Below are 9,422 nucleotides of genomic sequence, written 5' to 3' on the forward strand. Positions count from 1 at the left end.
TCCGTTAAAGAACAGGGAAATGCCAAAGCGTTTGAAAAAAAAACTCCAGGATACACAGCGGTGCGTGACAACCGTAACGGGAAGCCAGAGACTCAAACGGATGCTCATGGGGAGGAGGGGGTAATGAGGACTAACAGCTACCAGTCTCCCACAGCGGTCTCTGAAAACTATTTGCATTCTTGGCTGAGCGCCCAATGTCTGTAGCTTAATACACGGTGTCTTGCGTGGTTCACGGAACAGCTCGTCAGTCTCTTCCCCCCCCCCCAGCACGTGAAAAGAAAAGTAAAATAAATAATTCCTTGACTACTGAAAATGTCACCCTCTGTGTACTGATGAGGGGGGTGCTGCTGGCAGACGCGATGCTGCTGCGGTGAAGAGCAGTATCCGCTCCTCTGCCCTCCCCAGTGGTAGATGGTGCCCAGTGAGTGCTCTGGCTGAGTCTGGCCGGGGGCTCCTGGGGGAAAATGGGAATGATGACTCCCTTTTTCTGACAGTGGATGGTACAGAACGGCTGGTAACTGTCTTCATCTTATCACTGGGGGCTGAGCTTCATCAGACCCCTTCCTCTCTTGGTGTAAAGAAAAGATTCTGAACTGCATGGACTGTCATAGCCCATGGAGGCTGGCCTCCCCCTTCATTGTATCTCACTAACTAGTCTGTGATTCTTATTCATGCATTCTTCATAACATCATGCCAACAATGGGGGGGGGACACACTGCTGTGGTAGCCCAGGATAGGTGGGAAGCAACGGTTGCGTTACTTGCAGCGGCTCCCTCTGTGAATACTGATGCAGAGCAGCTGTGTGCTGTGATACACTGATTTAAATACACTGTATCCTATTCTTGTCTGGACTGACTCTATTTTTATTAACCATAAGGGCAGGATTGACTCAGTCCCAAGTGAGTCAATCCCCATTTTGCTTTCAAAAATTTTCACAGGGTTATTATCCGTTCTGTCCCATTTACTGATGAGTGTAACAAAAAGAGATGAAGACGGTAACAGTTTCTGCTGTCTACAGTAGTACTGTACCATCTACCACCAGGAAGGGGGAGAGGAGGAGCGGATTTTCAAACTAGCAATAATCACACCTTCAGATTAACTTCATTGGTTATGATACTGCCACTGCAAAGCTCTAATGCTCTTCAGTGCTGCAGCAGTCGCTCTATCAGCAGCATTCAGTACAAAGAGGGTGACATTGTAAGTACTCAAGGATTGCTTTATTTAACTTTCATTTCTCGTGCCGGGGGGGGGGAAGAGACTGATGAGCTGTTCGTGAACCATAAAGACACCGTGTTGTAAGCTACAGACATTGGGGCGCTCAGCAAGAATGCAAATAGTTTTAAGAGACTGCTGAGGACTGTGGATAGCGGGAGTCCTCAGCACCCCTTCCGTCCTCCATGATCCCCGCCCCCTGATGCTAATGTTAATGGTCGCGGGGGGTTCTGGGTAAATGTCGTCAGTCATTCCTTGCTCCAGCGGGAAAACATCAGCAGACAGTCCTTTCGCACCTTTTTCTCCTGGATTGCCCTTGCAGAAACAATAGCACGGCAGCCCTAGAGACCATCCGCTTTTTGTTTTTCCCGTCACCATTTGTGTACTAGATGCCGTGGAGACAGAGTGCGACACTCGAGCGCTACACACCAGCATTCAATTGCTTTTGCAATGATAGCAGAGATGGTTACCAGTCGTTCTGTACTGTCTACTGCCAGAGAAAACTGGCAATGACATGACGGTTATCTCTCCTTCTCTGAACTGTCCCGCTGCTATCATGAGTGCCCCTGGCTAAAATCAGCCGGGGGCGCAACGCAAAAAGCAAACTTGGGGATTGACTCACTGGCACTGAGTCAATCCCTCCCTTATGGTTTCTAAAATAGAGTCTGTCCTGCCTACAAGAAGAGTCAAAGCAGCAGAGAATCCCTGTGCACCTTATAGACTAACAGATGTCTGTTAGTCTATAGGTGCCACAGGATTCTCTGCTGCTTTTACAGTTCCAGACTAACACAGGCTACCCTCTGAAAGAAGAGTCAAGTGTATTAGAAGAGTGCAGCTACTCTGTGGCTGTATTAACAGGGGTTCTCCTGCAAGAACCGCACCCATTGCTTCACTTCTCTCCCAACCCTCCGCAGCTACCGTGGCAGGGCCCCCCCCCCCCATTTATGTCATGCAGTTTGTGAGGAATACAAGAATAAGAAACTAGACTTATTCATGACATAAACCGGGGGGGGGGCACTTGGAGGCAGGCAGCCGGGCTATGACAGTCCAGGCAGGACGTACTCAATTTTTAGAAACAAAAGGGAGCGATTGACTCTGCCCAAGTGAGCCACTCCCAATTGGGTTTTCAGAACCATTGTCACCAGGGGCACTCATGATAGCATCGGACACTACACTGTGATGCACTGGCCAGGTAAACAGGAAAAAGCCTGAATCCCCGCGAACTTTTGAATTCCATTTCCTGATTGTCCACCGTGAGGGTCAGCACACACACAGGTTGAGCACACAGAGCTCATATGCACTGGTAACAATGCAGTCTCCTGATAATCGAAGAAGAGCGCCAGCTTGGACCACACAGGAGGTTCTGGATCTGATCGCTATCTGGGGTGAGGACTCAGTGCTCACAGCACTGCGTTCCAAAAGACGAAAATGAAAAAAGTTTTGAAAGAATTTCAAAGTCTATGGCTGAAAAAGGGCACAGCAGGGACTCCCTGCAGTGCCGAGTGAAAGTGAAGGAGCTTAGACAGGGCTACCAGAAAGCCAGAGAAGCAAACGGAAGTCAGGCTCTGAGCCGAAAACATGCCGCTTCTATGCTGAACTACATGCAATTTTGGGGTTCAGCGCTACCAGTGCCCCACCCCTGTCCGTGGATTCAGACTTTGGGATTGAAATATCAAGTGTTTCTGAGGATGTAGCCGAGGGGGAAGATGGAGAGAAGATGAGGGATGAAGATTGACCGTGGTGATAGCACACAGCAGTCCGTAAACCCCAACAGCCAGGATCTTTTTGAGAAACCCAAGAATTACAGTCCCTGCGCTCCCAAGCGACAAGCCCAGACAGTGAAGCCATGGTGAAGCGACCTCCGGTAAGTGTCCCTTCATTCTGTATCAAACACGGATTAAAACAACATGGTTTTTTTAGATCGCATTGACACCAGGGCTTTTGCTGCAGTCGCAGCCATTACAGTTACAGGAAAATTTGTTAACATGTCTGGGGATGGAGCGAAAAATCCTCCAAATTAATCTCCATGAATCGATCGTGGAGGAACTCAAACAGCCTTATGATATATGAGACATTTCTGGCCAAGGCAGCCTTCTCCGTTCCCCATAGTAGGTAACTTTTCAACGCCATGCATTTTGCAAGACATTTGGTACTGCAGGGCATTGAAGGCATTGCACTGAAGGCATTGCATAACAACGATCTGCCTCCTGCGGTGGTATTTGTCAGGAGAGAGATATCCATCCATTGTTACCTTGTAGAAAATCAGGGAATGTAAATAGGGGGCAGACATGGCGATTTTGCTACTGGGCCAAGCGGGGGGAGGGAGGAGGGATAGCGACGAGTTTTCAGCGTCTGGCAAGCAGGTTCTTCCCAGCTACCAGCAACGCGCTGCGGGGGTGAAGTAGGGTGATCACTAGGCCAGCGATCGTATATGATAGGAGCCATGCGCTGTTGGTGGATGTGAAAGAGGGGGGTTCGCTTTCAGGTTCCTCTTAACAGGAGCAAGGCATCACATAGGATCACTGTGGTATAATGAACGGCGGAGAAGTCAAAATTTTAAAGCCTTACTTACCATCGCCGTGTGGATGTACGGTTAGCCGTACCTGCGTCTTGTGTGTGTGCCACACCAGTCACACAGACACTGAATATTTAAACGATACAAAATGCGACCTTGTTATAGAGATCACATGTGCTCTGTAAGGTGGATAGTGTTCTATGTGAAAGAGTACTATCATTGCTCTGAAAAAGGTATCTTTCCACATACTTTATCACCCTGGTTTGCCTTCCCCATGCAGCTGCACATTTCTCTGCATCCCTATGCCATCACGAGGGCGTGCTCTGATACGGCGGAGGAAGAAGAAGACGCGAGATGAAATGTTCACAGAAATTATTGAAGTAACACGCAATGAGAGGATAAACGAATGATTGGAAGGATGTGGTAGCAAAAGTACAGGAAAGATGCCAGTGAACGATCTGAGAGGGCTAGGCAGGAAGACCAGCGTTGGCGAGATGCAACGCTGCTATCTGCTGCGTAGCTCAAACTGATATCCTCCAACGCATGGGTGGATCTTCAGGAAGAGCAGCGCAGTAGCAGAGTGCCGCTGCGCCCCTGTATCACCTCCCTGCAAGCCCACGTCACCAATCTCCCTCACCCAGACGTGTAAGAACGCGTTGGGGAAGCGTTCTGCAACCCGCCTACTCCTCCACCCCCTGGAGAGTTCAAGGAAAAAGGCTGTAATTTACGCTACAATGTGCTTAATGGCCTTTCCCTTCCCCTCCTTCCAAAAAGCACAGCAGCCAGGATACCTTCTAATTCTCTGCCTTTTTTTATAGTTCCTTTTGTAATGAAGAATAATCGAAAGGGGGAGGTGGGTTGCTTACAGGGAAAAGTAGTAAGGAAAACCACATGATTTTTAACAGATGCATAATTACTTTTAATGAATAATAAATGATTTTTAAACGACACTGGAATTTTATTTCCTTCGCCAACCTGTAATCAAAAGGGGTGGGTGGGTTGCTTACACTGAATAAGTCCATCAAGTGCGGAGGGTTCATCAAGGGGAAGCAAACAGAGTCACACCGTACCCTGGGCCGTGGCTGAAACTCGTTTCAAGGCTTCTCTGATGCGCATGCGCCTCGAGGTGTGCTCTTCTAATCGCCCTGGTCTCTGGCTGCTCGTAACTCAGCGGCCAGGTGATTTGCCTCAGCCTCCCACCCAGCCCATAAACTGTCTCCCCCTTAGTCTCACAAATGATTGTGGCAGCACACAGCAAGCAGCAATAGCAAGCGGGACATTTGTTTGGCTGAGGTCTGACGCGAGTAAGTAATGATCGCCATGCGACCCTTTAAACGGCCAAATGCACCTATTCTACCACCATCGGCACTTGCTCAGCCTGTAGTTGAACAGCTCCTGACCACTGTCCAGGCTGCCAGTGTGTATGCTTCCATGAGCCATGGGCATCAAGGGTAGGCTGGGTCCCCCAGGATAACTATAGGCATTTGAACATTCCCAGACGGTTATTTTCTGGTCTGGGAAGTAATTCCCTTGCTGCAGCCGTTTAAACAGACTAGTGCCCTGAAGACGCGAGCGTCATGACCCTCCTGGCATCCCACGTGGATGTGGGATGAAACGTCCCTTTGGTCACCAGTGCTTGCAGCACCATTGAAAAGTACCCCTTGCGGTTCACGTACTGGGTGCCCTGGTGGATTCTGGGGCCAAGATAGGAGATATGGGTTCCATCTATGGCCCCCACCACAGTTCGAAAACCATCTGCAGCAAAGCCATCCACTATCACACCTGCACGTTTCCAGAGTCACAACCTTTCGTAGCAGCAGCTTTAACTGATCTGCTATTTGCGTACTGCATCACTGCAGCCCCCACAGTAGATTTGCCCACTCCAAATTGATTCCGACTGACCGGTAGCTGTCTGGCATTGCAAGCTTCCAGAGGGGCTATATGCCACTCGCTTCTCCCACTGTGAGGGCTTGCTCTCATGTTGTATTATGGCGTTCAGGCAGGGGAAAGCATGTCACAAAGTTCTAAGAAAGTGCTCTTACGGCATGCGAAAGTTTCGCAGCCACTGCGAATCGTCCCACAACGTTAAAACAATGCGTCCCACCAGTCTGTGCTTGTTCCCGTGCCCAAATTCGGCGTTCAATGGGTAGAAGATGCCCCGTTAATAGCAGTAGCTCCAAAAACGCTGGGGCCAGCGGTTATGGAGAATTCCTGCCTCCATCTCTCATCGCTGTCCTCGCGCTCGAGCAATAGCTGCCATCCTCTCTCCTCCTTGCCTTTGCAGTTCATTGTTTCATATATAGTCAGCACGAGAGTACCGAGGTGTTGACACGGTCAGGGATACCCGTTTGTGATCTCAGGGTCCATGATTGCTGCTGCTATGGCGTTTTGCTCAATGGCACTCGCGAAAAAGGCCCAAAGGGTGTGTCTGCTGCCTTCACAAAAGGGAGGGGTGAGGCTGTACCAGCACCACCCGGGGCATGTTTAGAAGTGGGAACTATGGGATAGCTGAGGAACAGCTACCCACAGTGCACCGCTCCTGAAATCGATGGTAGCTTTGGACCATGGACGCAAACAATCGATGTCGTGATCCCACTGTGGACGCGCTAAACCGATTTTATTAGATCTGTTTTGTAATATCGGATTAAGCTAATTCGAAATAATCGTGCAGTGTAGACGTACCCATAGATGTGAGACTGGATTGGATGGACCACTAGTCGGCTCCAGTGATTCCCTTCCCTACATCCTTCTGCTCTCCCCTTTTCTATCCTGACTTACTGTGGCTCTCCCTCTTCTCTATCTCTCTGCTTCTTTCTCTCCTCTTTGTGTCTTTTATGCTGGGGACATGATGGAAAAATCCACAACTGGGCAAGCCCCCAAAAAAGGACATCGCTGGCACAATTGATCAGGACCATGGAAGAAGCCCCATTATCTTGACAGGAACTGATGTCAAAGTGCATTGTATTGAATCTGGTGGGCATCTGATGTTTTCACTGTTGGGCGAGGGATCTTTGTTTTCTCTAACATCTGCACTGGTGCTGCAGAAAGTTTGCTCGTTGCTCTTTCTCAACTGTTCCCCTAATGCTGGCTGCCAGTTTGCCAGTAAAACAGCTTGTCATCAAGTAACATTGTTTTTTTCCTATTTACGAGCAAGGAATAGAGTTCTTAATGGTCTTTCCATCGAGGCAGAGATACAATCCATCTTGGACAGACTTCAAAAGAATAACAGCCTGATTTAGGCTAATAAAGAGCAGCATTGAGCTAATGAGATTTGGACTGGCTTATTTATGCTGTTCTTGCTGGATGAGATGCTTCAGGGTAGAAGCAATGATATTTCTAGGACTTGGGGGGGATAGCAGATTAATTTCCCTATGGCCTGGAAGGCACTGACCTGATTTTCCCCCATCTGCCCTCCAACCACAAGTACATACTGCAGGAATGTTTAATTTAATGAACTGTGTGTGCTCCATTCTCCTCCCCTCATTTCCAGAATTACTCCTGGATATAACTGGGGATAATCACTGTCCCTGTTGCTAATGAGTTGCACTTCTACTGTTCTAGAGAGACACCTTGGGCATAGAGATCACAGGTGGACTGGCAGAGTTCTTCCACGGCAGGAGGCTGCTCCCTTTTTTTGGCTACTTCAGCAGTCTGGAGGCTAGATACACTTCTGAGGCAGAGGTAAAATCCATGGTGAGGGTGAGGAGGAGGCAAATGGTATATTCAGCCTGAGATGTCAGTATGGCTGATGCCAAATAGGTGAAAGGTAAAGGTGTCTTCACCTGTGCCCCTCCTCCCTGCATTTCATAAGGTGCTGCGAAGTTGAAAGGAAGCTACATATGGTCACTTATGCTGTCTAATAATATGATCACATTTCCTACTGATAAGATCAGAAACTGACTATGCATTGTGTTCTCCCCTGGGACTCATTAGATATTAACCCCTGTGAAAATATCATCTTTGCAGCACAGCATGAAGGGGGGCTTCTTTACAAAATAGGGTAGAAATAATACTTTAAAGCAGAATTGCACAGACATACTCTTCCCTGTCCCTCCCCCAACTCTGCCACCATTATTTTCTCTCAAGCAAACCATATTAAATCAGCGGCTTATCTCTCCAGAGCCTGCTTTTTCAGCTGTCTGATATTTTAATTTCTTTGAATAAAGAACAAGGAACTTCTTTAATAGCAGGTCTGATCTCCCCACTTCTCTACCATCCCACCCCCTTGAATTCTTCACATTCCTTGTAGTAACTCCCTGATGCTGCCATGCATTCTGTAGGCAGCCATATAAAGGTTGGTTACTTCTGAAGGGACTTATTTAAGGCTCTGACATCACAGGTTTCCCCAGAATTCCTTCACAGAAGAAGATAACAAGTAGAAGCTGAAAAAGGCAAGAGTTGTTTCCCAGACTAAAGTCACGTAGTTCTCTTGGATGCCGTGTTTGCTTGGGAGAGCTACCAGCAATTGACTTAAATGGAATTGGCATGGAGGGGCCCTCAGAAAAACAGTATAGGGTGTTGGGGGAGGGGTTTGTGGTCTGACAGGGCCACCTCTCAGGAACAATCTCAAACACATTCAGCTTCCAGGTTCAGGTTCTGTTCATCAGGGCCTGAGGTATGGCTACATTTCAGAAACCACTCTGTTCACCTCTGATTAGCTGGTGGTCTCTCAGCTCGGGAGACCTGGATCATCTGAAGTGAAAACAAGGTTCAGCCTCGTCCATAATGGATAGTTTACCACATCAGAAAATCATGGCCAGTTGCAGGATTTGGCAGTGAAGTTTTTGCTTTATTATGCCCCATGCAGGTTCCAGGGCTGCGGAAGAGGTAGTACGTGGTGTTCAGATTCCTGGGTTCATCAGTAATCTACCTAAACTCCAGAGAGATTACTGAGGAACCCAGGAAGATGAGTAGCACATACTGCCTCCTCTGCTGCCCTGGAACCTGCCTGGGGCATATCAAAAGCATCTTCAAAGAGACACTTTTCCCCAGAGCAGCTTGGGTCTGAGGAGGGGAGGCGAGGCTGAGGCTGGCCCAGGGCTCCTCCAGGCAGGTGCTGGGGGAGGGGAGGACTTGGGGCTTTACCCAGCCTGCGGTTCCTGCAGTTGGGGGGGCACTCAGGGCTTCTCCAGATTGGAGGGGGGAGCTTGTGGCTCTGGCCGCTGGGGTACAGAGGGTTGTGGGCAGAAGGGGCAGAGCTGAGGGCTAGGCTCCCCAAAGGAGGATCGACTTAACTCCTATGCATGGCATGGTTTGGTGCAAGTGGGTCTCTGCTCCAGATTGGGTAAGGACTGGAACAGCTGAGGAGATGTAACATTCAGGACTGAAGCACTCTGGCAAATGTATGTGGAAGCCCAGGACTGCACTAGTAGAAGCTCTTGTATGTGAGATGTGAGCTCTGCTGGCCGAGCTCTGGTTGTGGGGCTGGCAGGATGGGAGTGGCAGGGGACTTGAAGATGAGGATTGAGGTAGCGTGGGTGGGTAGGTGGGAAGCTTGTACAGCACCTCTCCTTCATGGACTTGTCTCTAAACAGGGTGCTCAGCCATTCACTTTCGTGAGCACCAAATTCCAACAAATGAATATCTTTAAAGCATCTGCTGGGTCTATACCCCACTTAGCACAGAGCCCATGGAGTCATAGGGTTTAAGGCCCGAAGGAACCACCAGATCATGTTCCTGCAGTAATACACATACC

At 48.9% G+C, this 9,422-nt stretch overlaps 1 pseudogene; it reads right to left on the minus strand.

Moving 5' to 3' along the window:
- Positions 1-999: 999 nt before the first annotated feature.
- On the minus strand, positions 1,000-1,132 carry LOC142047176 (U4 spliceosomal RNA; annotated as a pseudogene).
- Positions 1,133-9,422: the final 8,290 nt, after the last annotated feature.

The sequence above is a fragment of the Chelonoidis abingdonii genome, chromosome 7, assembly GCF_003597395.2.
Source record: "Chelonoidis abingdonii isolate Lonesome George chromosome 7, CheloAbing_2.0, whole genome shotgun sequence".
Lineage (NCBI taxonomy): Eukaryota > Metazoa > Chordata > Testudines > Testudinidae > Chelonoidis > Chelonoidis abingdonii.